Raw genomic sequence first — 17,401 nt, forward strand, 5'->3', positions numbered from 1 at the left:
TCAGTTAATTGTGAAGATTTCAAATTAGGAATCGTAGCATATTGTACAAAAAATTGAATGAGAGAGTTTTTAGAAATTATTGACCCGATTAAAATTGATGACCATATTTTAACTCAAGACCTCAATTGATTGTGAGGCCTCCAATACTAAGGATCTTAGTGATATAGTATAATTATGGTCACTTAGGTTAAATATATAACAGAGTGGGCTATAAGATTGACTATAACGTTAATATTTTCTCAAGATTTATTATTTTTATTTCATACTATTTATTGTATTTTCCTAGAAATATGTATATACCTAAGTTGGTGATTTCATTAAAAGCCTGCTGGCAGTCACCACGGTGCGATGGGAAGTCGGATCGTCTTGGGCGCGATCTACGCGTCGAAACCAAGCTTTGTTGTCGATGTCAGCATCTTCGTTGCCGGCTCGACTCGTCACCTCGTTTGGACCGAGGATTGTGCTCCGTGTCGGATCATCAAGATCGGACGGATACTTTCATTGTCATCATCTCCACTCTCTATCAAGATCACGGGGAATCATCCATGGAGCTCGGGGGCTCGATGTTAACATCGTCCTCGGGCAACTGCGCAGTTTTTTTGGACAGCGACTCATGTTCGTCGTCCCCGCTTCCTCGAGTGTCGCTTTGATGATTGCTTATTTGGAATTGTGTTGAATTGGGGCTAGCATATCCTTGTAAAATTTCATCATGTTCCGATCTAGGAATCTGCGGCAAACTTCGATCTACTTGAGCCTTGTCAAATCTGGACGAGAATCTTGACGAGTTTTGGGCGAGGAGTCCAGCTGCTAGCTCGGAGCGCGCTTGCAAGATCCCACCGTTCGCTGGTTGCAGAGTTCTCGTACCGATCATGTATCAAAATTTTAGCTCGATCCGTCCGTCCAAACTCCGGAAAACGTCCGATGAGTACTTCAATTTTCGGATCAGTTTTCTACATGAAAACGAATCCGACTTGAATTCATTTTTCTTCATGAATGGGATATTGGACATCCTTTTTATAAAAAAATTCTAGGGTATTGTGTGTTGTTTTCAAACACGTGCCCACAAATTTTAAGTCTTTTCCGAGGCGATCTTCACCGTCTCGCCGATGTCAAACCGGTCCAACCATGTTACTCCATGGCTACCGACATGTGTCAACATCGACTGCGCCGTCGCTCCATCGAGCCGACGACAACCATCTCGGATCATCACCTCAGCGAGCCGACCAATTGTTCGGCATTGTGAAGAACAACTAATCGTTAAGAGAACATCATCGCCCCGTGGATTAAACTGATTGGACGCACCGTCATCACTGTGTGGTCACTTTAGTAAGCCCACATTGACCGTGTCAGAAATTCCAACCTGCGGCAGCATCGCCGCGCAATCGCTTCTTCAAACTGTCGTCCATCATGCCGACCTGCTTCGACACGTCGGTTGGCATGGGGGCTCTACCATCAACTTATCTACTTCTTCATCACCTCGGCTAGACCGAGGGTTTCACCATCTCTTTATCAACCTACCGTCGGGACTTTGTCTTCACCCGCCGACCAATTCCTCGCATCAGGCAGCAACGTGCTTCACGCTGATGTGGCCGATCATCTTGAACAGATCGATAGCCTTGCCGTAGGATAGAAGATCAAGTTCGGCAGCCTAGAGTATGCCGCTGACACCCAACGCGATATGTTCCTTTTTGGGTTCATGACCTCACCCGATGAGCCTGGACATTCCAAAGCTTTAAGTTCGGGCCTCCTCCTCGATCCCATTTTCGGATTGACCCCCATCCTGGATTCGGCTTTGAGCTCGGATCCGATGACTGCGTCCGGAAACGTGGGCTCTACCCTTACAATGGAGTCGGCTTTGAGCTCGAGACTGAAGACTAGGGCTTGACCTTGGCCATGTACGCTCCTTGTGGTTAGGCGCCAAGGATCATCGAGCTTCCTCTAAAGGCTACTGGAAGCTCGACGCCTGAAAGCATAAGCTAACTATAGACGGATGCACTACGCGACAACGACGCAACTTGATTTGTTAGGAGCAGCAATTAAGCTGAGTCTCTTTTACATGGACACTCACTTGTCATCATACGGGAGATTAATGCCATGAAAGTTAAACCAGGGGCCGTTACATCGGGTGAATATCAGGTTTTATTTTTCCTGACTATTCCCTGAGAACATAAAATTATTATTATGTAGAGAATATTTTCTGTTGGTTTTGTACTGCATTATTTTTGTAGACATATTCTATCAATATTCGTGTAAGACCTCGGTGTGGCCAGCCTATTTTGGATTCCCAACCTGTGTCGACATCGACCTCGCGCAAGACAATCGACCTCGACCACACGATGTTGTTACATCGGCGAGCCGACAACGTCATACCGCCTCTGCCGACTTCGGCCCTCGGGCTATATGTTTTCTCATTATATACTTCACTTAAGTTAATTAAGTAGAGGATTTTTATTTTATTATTATTTGTTATTACTCTTGGCTTGCACTGTATTGTGTGCATCTGTAATTGACTTCGACTGCATCCTGCGGTCACCATGGCATGCCGACATCGTCATCCCACCTCCATTAACCAAATTGCGTCATTAACATGATGCACTGACGTGGGGGCTTCGCCATCAGGCTGCCGAACTACTCTTTCTCCTCGGCTCGACTGGAGGCTTCGCCTCACCCTAGCAACTGTGTTGTGTTGCCACTTCTCGACTCTAGATCTTCGCTCGATTACCTCGGGCTTGGGGGCTGGGACCTCGGCCAGACCGAGGACTATGTCTCCGTCCGGCCACAACCCCGGACTGCACCGAGCACATTAGCCAGCTAAATCGTTTTCGTGCTCAGCTCTATTTGAAATTTTAGTTTTTGTTTGGTTCAACCAAACATTTTAACTTTTCCCAAAGTTAAGTGTGGGCTCTTAAATTTATATGAGCCGTTTTATAATAAATGTGTTTTTTTCTCGTTCGTCGCAAAGTCTTTTTTTACTACTCCTTTTTCCAACACTACTTTGTGGTCAATAGCCGTTTACTATGGTTTCTTTCTAAAGCCGCTCCAGTTTAGTTTGCTAAAATAGGTCTCGGAGAAACACTCCACCGTTGAGATATGGAGGTTAAAGCCAAAGGCTGACCGGATTGGAGTCCGAAGATCGGATGTATCATGTTAAAGCACAACCGAAGCACAAATTAAATTTTAGACCAAATTTGGATTGGCATAATTTTGTTTTATCTAAATGAAAAGTTTTTTGCATATGTTTTTTGTTTTCTACCAGCATAAATTTTGCAGCACAATGCCAGATGCATTTCACGCATCGGCAATATTAAAGGGGGTGTGCGGTTAGCACCACACCCACCAAACACCGAGGTACTCCATGCAGTCCTTGGCAAAATGACTTCGGTAAATGTCATTTATATGCATTGATTTCGAGTTGTGTCTTTGGTCTATAGGTGGATTACCCGGCTCCTGTGATTACCCCTTACATTTCTGCTTTTTCCGGCTAAGGGGTAAAGGGAGAACCACTACGATTGTCACTTCTAGTTTAACTGGTTATGTGCCTCAGTTCGAGAAAGCCGGAAGCTGACTGATACAACAAGCGTAAATCGGTCAGCGAACCACAGGCGATGTTCAACCAAATACAGTCGATCGAGGTTATCCGAGCAAAATGAAGGGCCTTTCTTTCTTGAAAAGGCCAAGTTGTGGGTGGTTCAACCTCGAATAATCCGAGGAGTCGACGTACACTGGGGGCTATTAAGTTGCCCCCAAATATATGCTACTATGACTAGGTGAAAGTTAAAAGCCCGAATATCTGATTGCCTTGTTTCCACTAACACAACTTCCTCTAGGCACCGATACGTCGGCTAAGGGTTGTCTTTTTTGAACGGAAGCACACTGTGTAGCATCTACAAAGGGGTGGAAGCCGATGATAGGCCACTTTCAGGGTATAAATAGTCCCTACAGAGTCAAAATAAAGTATATCGAGGGTTTCTTCGTGGCACCTCAGCATAGATACATCGAGATTCCCAAAGAGCCCAACATATCATCAGCATTTGTATTTGATATATGCAAGCTGCCTTCCGTAGTGATCGTTATAAAGCCATAGATATGCATCAATTTGACTTAAGGATTTAGCCAAGCTGGGTTGCCTGTCTCCTGTTCTTACCCCTACGTTCACGATTGTTAGGCTAGGAGGCAAAGGGAGCACCTCTAGGATTATTACTTCTCGGTCATTCGGGTTGGTACCTCAGACTCGGTGAAGACGAAAGCTAGCCATCTTAAGAATATAATTGGTTGGCAACGAGGAAGTGAAAATTTTGGTTCATTAAAGGCCACATACTTTGGGAACATTCCCCGAACCGAATCTTCAATATTTTCCTCCCACAATGATCGGAATTGAGGTTTCACGATCATGGTCATCATGGTATCCTGGGAAAAGGAGCTTATAAATGAAATATTTTTCCGAGAAGATGTTTGTGACATTAAATAGTAATATATTTAACATATCTCTTCGCATACCTTTGTTTATAAAACCATATAGCCGAATTGCCTTGTTTGTCGTAAATCTTTGCCCTTATATAGGCTTTATAAAGTAGGGCAAGCACTCCTCATCTACTGGCTGAGGAGGTTGAAGCCGATGGTCGGTCAACAAAGTCTTGTACAATATGGATCCGAGCATTGATTATGTATAGTACTTGGGTACATAGAATCATTGCACATAAATTGAGTCAAATGTAACGAAATTTGTTTCAAACAAATATCGATCCTTAATTCGACCACCCGTGCCCAAATTAAAGCTTGGGGGCTACTGCATTGCCTATTCAATGCAGCAAATTTCGAAGTGCAATACGATTTCCAAGGAGATTCGAACCTCAGGTTGGCCGACCTCACACAACCCGAGTCTCGGGAACTACTGCATACCGCGTTTCCATCCCGAATGTTTGCCCTCGAGCAAGAACTTGATCCTCACGCTGATTTTTCAAATCGACCTAAGTCTTAGTGGCTAGTGGGACGAGTGGTTTAGATCCATGCATACCTTGAGGGCTACTGGAATTGCGGCGATTGGAAATAAATTCCAGAAAATACCAGCCCACTTCTAAGGTGGTGCAGCATCTCTGAAGCTGTCCGACATAAAGCTCGGATGCAAATGGTTGGCTCAATAAAGGGCATTACCGGCATTAAGCTCGGCCAAACTCATTCAACCTTTTCAAAGATTGAGGTAATCTATGACAATTCGGATTACTGACCAGCGTTGGAGCTCGCGTGCAAAAAGACACCTCGGAAGCAGTACGACATAAAACTCGGATGCGAATGGTTGTCTCCATAAAAGACTATTCCGGTATTTAAGCTTGGATGAACTCCTTCAAATTTTCAGAGACCGAGGTAATCTATGACACCTCGGATACCGATCAGCGTTGGAGCTCGGCTCTAAAAAGACATCTCGGATGCAGTTCGGCGTTGGAGCTCGGACGCAAGAGGACATCGCCACATAGGAAACACTTCAAACCCAGGTGTGGCGTAAAAATACAAGGCATTGATAAAGGCCGAAAACTTAAAGGGGCTCCTCGGATGCCCGACGTGTGAACTCTTTGGATACACTTCGGCGATCTTCAAGATCAAAGATGGGAAGATTTGTTGAACGAGTTTTCAAGACCGGTGGCCGAAGATGAAGAACAGTTCAGAAGAACCGAGGAGCGTCCCCAACTTGAAGACCGGTTCAGGGGGCTACTGATGGTGTCCTGGACTAGGGGGTACTCACCACGTCGTCTCCTCACCAGTAGGGCGGGCCGAGGAACCCCATGGCGGTTCACTAATGGGCTAGTTCGGACAACGCATGATGCATACAAGGGAGATTCCACAAGACTTGGTGCACAAGACAAGGACTCCTCTAAAACCTAGGCCTATCGTACATTATATAAACCAAGGCGAGGTTAGTCAATAGACAATCTCATATTCATTACTACAATCTCATAGTAGATATACATGTACTATGTACTATCCCCATATCAATACAACCAAAAGCAAGACGTAGGGTATTATCTCCTTGAGAGAGCCCGAACCTGGGTAAAATCATGTGTCCATGTTACCATCGCTCCAAGACGCCTAGATTTTGACCCCTACTATGAGATATGCCGGGTTCACAACCGACAACGTCCCCACATATATTTGTCCCCATCCGCTCGCTTGGACCAAGCCCTAGCCAACTCACACTCCATTCCCTCCGACACACAAGCTTGCCTCCAGCGATTTCCGTCCATATCTGGCATGACGGGAGGTGGATATGACTCTGACCAGTCTAGATCCGTCAACTGGGTTGTCATCCCATGCGACTTGAAGGAGGGAATGACAGTCCATGTTGCACTTCGCCACTCCCGGGAGGACAACGAACAGTTGATGCATGGATTATTTTGACGCGACTCCATAGCGTCGGCTGATACGTCTCCAACGTATCTATAATTTTTGAAGGTTTCATGCTATTATCTTGTCAAACTTTGGATGTTTTGTATGTCTTTTATATATTTTTGGGACTAACTTATTAACTCAGTGCCAAGTGCCAATTCCTGTTTTTTCCATGTTTTTGACCCCTTTCAGAGGAGTATTTTGAACGGAGTCCAAACGGAATGAAACTACCAAAAAGATTTTTTCCTAAACAGAAAAAGATCGGGAAGCCGGAGAATCAGGGCAGGGGGCCTGCAGGGACCCCACAAGCCCTCATGGCGCGGCCACAGGGCCTGCGCCTACCTGGCTTGTGGGCTCTTTGGGCCACCTCTGCCCTATTGCGCCTATATATTCCCTAAAATCCCATAAAAAAAATAAGGAGATCATCGAAAGTACTTTTTTGCCACCGCAAGCTTCTGTCTCCGCAAGATCCCATCTGGGGCACGTTCTGGTCCCCTGCCGGAGGGGGATTTGGATACGGAGGGCTTCTTCATCAACACCATGACCTCTCCGATGATGCGTGAGTAGCTCACCATAGACCTACGGGTCCATAGCTAGTAACTAGGTGGCTTCTTCTCTCTCTTGGATCTTCAATACAAAGTTCTCCATGATCTTCATGGAGACCTATCTGATGTAATCTTCTTTTGCGGTGTGTTTTGTCGAGATCCGATGAATTGTGGATTTCTGATCAGATTATCTATGAATTTTATTTGAGTTTCTTCTGATCTCTCTTATGCATGATTTCATATCCTTGTAATTCTCTTCGAGTTGTGGGTTTTGTTTGGTCAACTAGATCTATGATTCTTGCAATGGGAGAAGTGCTTGGTTTTGGGTTCATACCGTTCGGTGACGTCACCCAGTGACAGAAGGGGTAGCGAGGCACGCATCATGTCGTTGCCATCAAGGGTAAAAAGATGGGTTGTTCATCATTGGTTTGAGTTTATCCCTCTACATCATGTCATCTTGCTTCAGGCGTTACTCTGTTCGTCATGAACTCAATACACTAGATGCATGCTGATAGCGGTCGATGTGTGGAGTAATAGTAGTAGATGCAGAAAGTATCGGTCTACTTGTCTCGGACGTGATGCCTATATGTATGATCATTGCCTTAGATATCGTCATGACTTTGCGCGGTTCTATCAATTGCTCGACAGTAATTTGTTCACCCACCGTAATATTTGCTATTTTGAGAGAAGCCTCTAGTGAACACTATGGCCCCCAGGTCTACTCCACACCATATTTTCAGCCTTACACTTTTTCTTCGTCGCACTTTCCGCCTTCAGATCTCACTTTGCAATCAATCTTGAAGGGATTGACAACCCCTTTAAAGCGTTGGGTGCAAGCTCTTTTTTGTTTGCGCAGGTACTCTGGACTTGATGAGATTCTCCTACTGGATTGATACCTTGGTTCTCAAACTGAGGGAAATACATACTGCTCCTGTGCTGCATCGCCCTTTCCTCTTCAAGGGAAAAACCAACGCAAGCTCAAGAGACGGCAGAAGGATCTCAGGCACCACTGCCTGGGAAGGAGTTCTGTTGCCGTAGGAGAAGAATTTCTGGAGCCGTTGCCGGGGATGATCAAGTGAAAAACTCATCCAAGTAGGTGTCGCAAACTCATCTCTTGCATTTACTTTGTTTGCGAGTTGCCTCTCGTTTTCCTCTCCCGCACTTCACAATTTGCCTTTTTCGTTTGCCTTTTCGTTCGCCCTTTTTCTCGCTTTCCCTTTGTTCGCTTGTGTGCTTGCTTGCTTGCCGAAGTCACCATGAATGAAAACACCAAACTTTGTGACTTCTCGAATACTAGTAATAATGATTTTATTAGTACTCCGATTGCTCCCGCCACTAGTCCGGAGTCATACGAAATCAATGCCGCTTTGTTGAATCTTGTTATGAAAGAGCAATTCTCTGGCCTTCCTAGTGAAGATGCCGCATCCCATCTCAATACCTTCATTGAGCTTTGCGATATGCAAAAGAAGAAAGATGTGGATAATGATGTGATTAAATTGAAGCTTTTTCCTTTCTCGTTGCGAGATCGCGCAAAAACTTGGTTTTCTTCTTTGCCCAAAAATAGTATCGATTCTTAGGATAAGTGCAAAGATGCTTATATATCCAAGTATTTTCCACCGGCTAAGATTATCTCTCTCCGTAATGATATCATAAATTTCAAGCAACTTGATCAGGAACATGTTGCACAAACTTGCGAGAGAATGAAATTGATGATTAGAAATTGTCCCGCTCATGGCTTGAGTCTTTGGATGATTATTCAAATCTTCTACGCTGGCTTGAATTTCGCTTCTAGAAATATCTTGGACTCCGCCTCAGGTGGAACGTTCATGGAAATCACGTTAGGAGAAGCCAAAAAACTACTAGACAACATCATGACGAATTACTCTCAGTGGCACACTGAAAGGTCACCTACTAGTAAGAAGGCACACACTATAGAAGAAATTAACTCGTTGAGTGCTAAGATGGATGAGTTAATGAATTTGGTTGCTAGTATAAGTGCTCCTTTAGATCCTAATGATATGCCCTTGTCTTCCTTGATTGAGAGTAGCAACGCTAGCTTGGACATTAATTTTGTTGGTAGGAATAATTTTGGCAACAACAATGATTTTAGAGGAAACTATGTTCCTAGGCCTTTTCCTAGTAACTCCTATAATAACTTTGGCAACTCCTACAACAATACTCATGGAAATTACAATCGATTACCCTCTGATCTAGAGAGTAATATCAAAGAGTTCATCAACTCACAAAAGATTTTCAATGCGTCCATAGAGGAAAAACTACTCAAAATTGACGATTTGGCTAAGAGCATTGATAGAATGTCTAGTGATGTTGATGCTTTGAAAGTTAGATGTGCTCCCCCCCAAGATCAATATGGATGAAACTTTGAAAGCTATGCGTGTTTCCATGATTGAGAGCAAAGAAAGAACCACCCAAATTCGTGCTAGACATGAATGGCTTAAAAAGGCGCGTTCTCGTGATAAGAATCACGAAGATCTTAAAGTGCTTGGTGTGACTTCCATTGAATCTTTGTTTTCTTGTGACAAACCTAATGATTATGGGGCTGGATATGAATCCACTTTGGTTGAAAAGTGCCCCAATGATTCGGAGTCCATCTATCTTGATGCTAAAAGCATTAAAAGTGGAGTAGAAGATATTAAAACTTTGAGTAGTAATGAAATTACCACCATGGATTTCAAGGAATTCAATTATGATAGTTGCTCATTGATTGAATGCATTTCCTTGATGCAATCCATGTTAAACTCTCCACACGCTTATAGCCAAAACAAGGCCTTTACCGATCATATCGTCGAAGCTATGATAAAATTTCTTGAAGAGAAACTTGAATTGGAAGTCCCTATCCCTAGAAAGCTTCATGATGAGTGGGAACCTACCATCAAAATCAAAATAAAAACTATGAATGCAATGCTTTGTGTGATTTGGGTGCTAGTGTTTCCGCAATTCCAAAGTCTTTATGTGATGTTCTGGGTTTTAATGAGATTGAAGAGTGTTCTCTTAATTTGCATCTTGCGGATTCTACTGTCAAGAAACCCATGGGAAGGATCAATGATGTTCTTATTATTGCAAATAGGAACTATGTACCCGTGGATTTCATTGTGTTTGACATTGATTGCAATCCTACATGCCCTATTATTCTTGGTTGACCTTTCCTAAGGACTATCGGTGCTATCATCGATATGAAGGAAGGGAATATTAGATTTCAATTTCCTTTAAAGAAGGGCATGGAACACTTTCCTAGAAAGAAAATAAGATTGCCTTATGAATCCATGATGAGGGCCACTTATGGTTTGAGCACCAAAGACGATGATATGTGATTCTATCGCTTTTATGCCTAGCTAAGGGCGTTAAACAATAGCGCTTGTTGGGAGGCAACCCAATGAATTTATATTTTTTTCTTTCTGTTTTGTTGCGTACAGACCATCATAATTCTGTTGTGATTGTGTTTTTTGTGTTTCTTTTTGTGTTTGAGCCAAGCAAAACCTTTATGACTAGTCTTGGTAATGGTTGTTTGATCGTGCTGGAAAAAGACAGAAACTTTTCGCTCACGAGATGATTTTTCATTTTTATTCAGAAAGAGCATTTGATTTGATTATTTTTGCTGCTGGTTGATATGCCTTTTTACCACGCAGTCGTAATTGTTCAGAATTGTTGAGGTACCAGAAGTATACGAGGTATACAGATTGCTACAGACTGGTCTGTTTTTGACAGATTCTGTTTTTGTTGAGTTGGTTGCTTGTTTTGATGGAACTATGGTTAGTATCGGGGGGTAATAGCCATGGAAAAGTGAGAATACAGTAGCCCAACACCAATATAGATAGAATTCAAGTTTGCTACAGTACTAAAAGAGGTGGTAGTTTGATTTCTTGTGCTAATGTTATCACGAGTTTCTGTTGAAGTTTTATGTTGTGAAGTTTTCAAGTTTTGGATGATGTTCTCATGGACAAAGAGATAAGGAGTGGAAAGAGCTCAAGCTTGGGGATGCCCAAGGCATCCCAAGCCAAATTCAAGGACACCAAAAATCCTAAGCTTGGGGATGCCCTGGGAAGGCATCCCCTCTTTCGTCTTCAATCCATCGGTAACATTACTTGGAGCTATATTTTTATTCACCACATGATATGTGTTTTGCTTGGAGCGTCTTGTATCATAGGAGTCTTTTCTTTTTGTTGTGTCACAATCATCCTTGCTGCACACCTTTTTGAGAGAGAGAGACATGCACTCATCGTGATTTTGCTAGAATGCTCATAGTGCTTCACTTATATCTTTTGAGCTAGATAATTTTGCTCTATGTGCTTCACTTATATCTTTTAGAGCACGGCGGTGCGTGACTTGGTAGTTGGCTTATGCTATGAAAGTAGTCCCAAAGTTGATAGGTACCCAAAGAGGATACAAAAACCTCCATCTTCATGTGCATTGAGTAGAAAGAGAAGTCTTGATTCCTCTCAATTAGTTTTGAGACGTGGATTTGGTAATATTAAGAGCTATGTTAGTAGGGTGTTGTGAATCTAGAAATACTTGTGTTGAAGTTAGTGATTCCCGTAGCATGCACGTATGGTGAACCGCTATGTTAGGAAGTCGGAGCATAAATGATCTATTGATTGTCATCCTTTGTGTTGAGGTCGGGATTGCGCGATGGTTAACACCTACCAACCCTTCCCCTAGGAGTATGCGTTTAGCACTTTGTTTCGATTACTAATAAAAAATTTCGCAACAAGTATGTGAGTTCTTCATGACTAATGTGAGTCCATGATATAGATGTACTTTCATCTTCCACCATTGCTAGCCTCTCTAGTGCCACGCAATTCTCGCTGGTGCACAAACCCACCATATGCCTTCCTCAAAACAGCCACCATACCTACCTACTATGGCATTTTCATTGCCATTCCGAGATATATTTCCATGCAACTCCCACCGTTCCATCTCATGACTTGTGCCGTCACTCTCATATTGCCATTTGCATGATCGTAAGATAGCTAGTGAGATGTTTCAACGTCATACGCCAAGCTAGATCGTTGCACATCCCGGTACACTATTGGAGGCATTTCCTATAGAGTCATCATCGTTCTAAGCTTTGAGCTGTGAGTAAATAAAGTGTGATGATCATCATTATTAGAGCATTGTCCCATGTGAGGAAAAAAAAGAGGTCAAAGATCGCAAAAAAAAAGAAGAGGCCTAAGAGCCCAAATAAAAAAAGGGAGAAAAAGAGAGAAGGGACAATGATACTATCTTTTTCCACACTTGTGATTCATAATAGCACCATGTTCTTCATGATTGAGAGCTTCTTGCTTTGTCACTACCATATGCTAGTGGGAATCTTTATCATATAACTTGGCTTGTATATTCCAATGATGGGCTTCCTCAAAACTGCCATAGGTCTTCGTGAGCAAGCAAGTTGGATGCACACCCACTAGTTTTCCTTTTGAGCTTTCACATACTTATAGCTCTAGTGCATCCCTTGTATGGCAATCCGTACTCATTCACATTGATATCTATTAATGGGCATCTCCATAGCCCTTTGATACACCGAGTCAATGTGACCATCTCCTCCTTTTTGTCTCACAAACACCACCACACCCTATTCCACCTATAGTGCTATATCCATGGCTCACGCTCATGTATTGCGTGATAGTTATAAAAAGTTTGAGAAAGTAAGAGTGAGAAAACAATTACTTGGCCAATACCGGGGTTGTGCATGATTTACATTAGTTGTGTGAGGATGATGGACCATAGCCAGACTATATGATTTTGTAGGGATAACTTTCCTTGGCCTTGTTATTTTGAAAGTTCATGATTACCTTGCTAGCTTGCTTGAAGTATTATTGTTCTCATGTCAATAGCAAACTATTGTTTTGAATCTTACGGATCTGAACATTCATGTCACGTGAAAGAAGTTGCAAAGGACAACTACGCTAGGTTGCATTCCACATCAAAAATTCAGTCTTTATCACTTCCCTACTTGAGGACGAGCAGGAGTTAAGCTTGGGGATGCTTGATTCGTCTCCAACGTATCTATAATTTTTGATGGTTTCATGCTATTATCTTGTCAAACTTTAGATGTTTTGTATGCCTTTTCTATATTTTTTGGGACTAACTTATTAACTCAGTGCCAAGTGCCAGTTCCTGTTTTTTCCATGTTTTTCCATGTCCCTTTCAGAGGAGGATTTTGAACGGAGTCCAAACGAAATGAAACTGCCAAAAAGATTTTTTCTGAAACAGAAAAAGATCGGGAAGCCGGAAAATCAGGGCAGGGGCCTGCAGAGACCCCGCAAGCCCTCATGGCGCGGCCGGGGGGGGGGGGGGCGCCTCCCTGGCTTGTGGGCTCCCTAGGCCACCTCTGCCCTAGGTTTTGCACCTATATATTCCCTAAAATCCCATAAAAGTTCAGGAGATCATCGAAAGTACTTTTCCGCCGCCGCAAGCTTCTGTCTCCGTAAGATCCCATCTGGGGCACGTTCTGGTGCCCTGCCGGAGAGGGGGTTCGGATACGGAGGGCTTCTTCATCAACACCATGACCTCTCCGATGATGCGTGAGTAGTTCACCATAGACCTACGGGTCCATAGCTAGTAACTAGATGGCTTCTTCTCTCTCTTGGATCTTCAATACAAAGTTCTCCATGCTCTTCATGGAGACCTATCTGATGTAATCTTCTTTTGTGGTGTGTTTGTCGAGATCCGATGAATTGTGGATTTATGATCAGATTATCTATGAATCTTATTTGAGTTTCTTCTGATCTCTCTTATGCATGATTTCATATCCTTGTAATTCTCTTCGAGTTGTGGGTTTTGTTTGGCCAACTAGATCTATGATTCTTGCAATGGGAGAAGTGCTTGCTTTTGGGTTCATACCATGCGGTGACCTCACCCAGTGACATAAGGGGTAGCGAGGCACGCATCGTGTTGTTGCCATCAAGGGTAAAAAGATGGGGTTTTCATCATTGGTTTGAGTTTATCCCTCTACATCATGTCATCTTGCTTAAGGCATTACTCTGTTCGTCATGAACTCAATACACTAGATGCATGCTGGATAGCGGTTGATGTGTGGAGTAATAGTAGTAGATGCAGAAAGTATCGGTCTACTTGTCTCGGACGTGATGCCTATATGTATGATCATTGCCTTAGATATCGTCATGACTTTGCGCGGTTCTATCAATTGCTCGACATTAATTTGTTCACCCACCGTAATATTTGCTATTTTGAGAGAAGCCTCTAGTGAACACTATGGCCCCCGGGTCTACTCCACACCATATTTTCAGCCTTACACTTTTTCTTCGTAGCACTTTTCGCCTTCAGATCTCACTTTGCAATCAATCTTGAAGGGATTGACAACCCCTTTAAAGCGTTGGGTGCAAGCTCTTTTGTGTTTGCGTAGGTACTCTGGACTTGACGAGATTCTCCTACTGGATTGATACCTTGGTTCTGAAACTGAGGGAAATACTTACTGCTCCTGTGCTGCATCGCCCTTTCCTCTTCAAGGGAAAAACCAACGCAAGCTCAAGAGACGACAAAAGGATCTCTGGCACCACTGCCGGGGAAGGACTTTTGTTGCCGTAGCATCGGCTCAACGGGCACTCCTGTCCTCTAGGGATGGATCATGGTGGTCCGGGTAGCCGGCAAATCTCTCCTTTCCTATATCACCGGTTGGCATGACTATGAGTCCCATCGGGAATAGGCGGCCCGCCATCGGAAGGAGAGGATAAGGGATCTCGAGGCTCGTATCATGGATGAAATGGTTGCGACGGAGGCGGTTGATGCGGCGGCGCAGGCGACAGCAAACTAGGAAGCCATCCGCGCCCACAATGTGAAGAAACGGTACTCAAGAAACACGCACGCCCTTGCCCTAGAGCATAATCGGGCGGTCTGTGAAATGGTCGGACTACCACCGAAGGAGGTGAATGATGATATCGACGACGAGGATAACTCCGGCGACGAGCAGATCCGGCTTGATCCGTGCTGCGTCTTTGACCGGTACTTCCGCGAGAAGGATGTCAAGGGCGTGGGGAATGGAAAGGGCAAATGTGGATGATCTCCACCATAGCCGAACATCCCAAATTTTGATAGTCCGATGGCATATTAGTAGCGATGGAGTAGTCGAACGATGTGTGTAATGCATCAATGTAGTTGCATGATATTTGAATGGATTGGAGATATTATTTTTGAGGTGTCTGGTTGTGAGAAGGCAAATTTATGGCTTGACCGGTTAATCCCGACGGACGCGCCTGGGCACTTCCACGGGTGTTTGAGGGGTCGGATTTGACAAGTCCAACTATAGATGCTCTAAATGAGCTATAAGCCTACTATTATACTTTCTCTTAGATTGAATTGTCCAACAGGTCGTTTGATGCATCATCATAGACACATGAGTCCATCCTGTCGGCTTGGGTAATCTTTAAAATAAAGTAGAATCCATCATAGAGTCACAACTAAACTAAAAAAATACTTAGAGATATAGAGGTTGCACATGATCACAACTAAGGGGAGAAGGCAGAATTTACTCAAAAGAAATGTTCGTCAGGTCATCTCTAACGGAAACCCGCAAATTTCTTCCGGCGTCCGTGTGCATACAAGTGAAGCGAGTCCGTAGGCACGAATATGGGAGGATACCATCCAACCGTAATTGCATACATTCAACATTCCTCGTATATTTCTCAAGTCCGCATGATAAAATAGCCGCATGCAAAGTATACATAGGTTCAAATTGCCGCATGCATCACTAGTTCAAATTTAAAAAAATTTAAATATTACATTCCAACATTGTTCTCTCCTTTCACCACCCATTGATGCTTAATCAGAATTTCCTTTAGCTGCTCGTGAGTTGGTCAATGCAGAATTTGTTAATGCATTTGAATAAACTCTTCAAATGTGATCGGATTTTGTTCCCGAAGTTGGATGGGATCACCCATGTTCTCATATTCTAGAGTTCCGGCAACATCGTCACCCTCATCCTCGACAATCATGTTGTGCATGATCACACAACATGCCATCATCTCCCACAAGGTCTCCAGATCCCATTATTTTGTAGGTCCACGAACAACTGCAAAATAGGCATGGAGAACTTCAAATGTCCTCCCAACATCCTTTCTAGATGCTTCTTGTCTTTGTGCAAAATTAGGCTTTTTTGTCCTTTTGAGTTAGAAATGATGCTCACAAAGGTGTCTCATGAAGGATAGATACCAACAATGAGATAGTCACTCATGTTGTACTCATGTCCATTGACAATATAGTGGCAAGGAGGAGCTTTTTGTTGAGTCGGCTTTGCAAACAATGACGATCATTGTAGCACATTGATGTCATTGTGATACCCGGGCATGCCAAGGAAAGCGTGTGAAATTCAAAGATCATGTGATGCAACTGCTTCAAGAATAATGGTGGGCTTCTTAACATTACCCTAATATTGCCCTTGTAAAGCCTTCGGGCAGTTCCTCCATTTTCAATGCATGCAGTCAAGAGATCCAAGCAAACCCAGCTACCCTCTTGGTTTTGAGATAGCCAAGAGCCTCTCGGTGTCTACCGAAGATTGGTTCTCTCAGGTACTAAGGTCCGAACACCTCAACCATGGCAGTTGCAAACTTGGCGGTGGCATCTCCGCAGGTGCTCTCACACATTCGTAGGCACTCATCACACGAATTAGTGGTCGTGCCATATGAAAGCATCCTGAGTGCGGCCATGCACTTATGGTAACTAGAGAAGCCAATCGTTCCCACGACATCCTTCTTCAGGATGAAGTACTCATCATGTGACCGGCCGCCATGGTACAAACGGTCGAAGATAGTTCTTCGCATCCGAAACACCAACGAAAATGGTCAATGAAAAGTGCATCGGGGCCACAATAGTCGTCCATCATTGTCAAATGCATGTGCACACTGTTACGATTGAGCACTCGATGAACCTTTAACGAGCCTTTGAAATTGAGAACATGCTCCTCCACATGCTCCACGTCTTTAAGGACGGCCTGCATCATCGTTGGCTCATCGGACTACTCATCCTTGTCCGACGAGCTGTTACACGACTCAACATTATGCTCGTATATGTACTCCAAATCAGAATCCATTGCTAGAAAGAACAAGCGACAACTGTTTTCAGCTTAGCAGATTCATCGAATAGTTGTCGGGCATGGTCAGAATAGTAGTAGAGGATTGTACCTGGCAGGGTGGTCGGGTGACAGGATTTGAACGAAGACAAAGATGCAGCAAGGAGCCCCGCTGGAGCGCTGGAGGGTGACGGAGACACATAATTCCGACAGGTGGTGGGGAAGTGGCGAAGGCAAGGGAGAAAGAGAGAAGAAGAGAAAACGAGGATGATAGAGTCATGGGGGTGTGGGAAGGGTTTTGGGTGGGCCACGGGTGGCGGATAGCGATGTTTCTCGTGTCCATACCACCGCAAACCTCCCCCACTTTTTCCTCGAATTTACTAGAGAAATCGCGTCCGGACTGCCCCGCGGACCGATAAAAGCCCGCATTGGCTAG

The sequence above is a fragment of the Hordeum vulgare genome, chromosome 6H, assembly GCF_904849725.1.
Source record: "Hordeum vulgare subsp. vulgare chromosome 6H, MorexV3_pseudomolecules_assembly, whole genome shotgun sequence".
Classification (NCBI taxonomy): domain Eukaryota; kingdom Viridiplantae; phylum Streptophyta; class Magnoliopsida; order Poales; family Poaceae; genus Hordeum; species Hordeum vulgare.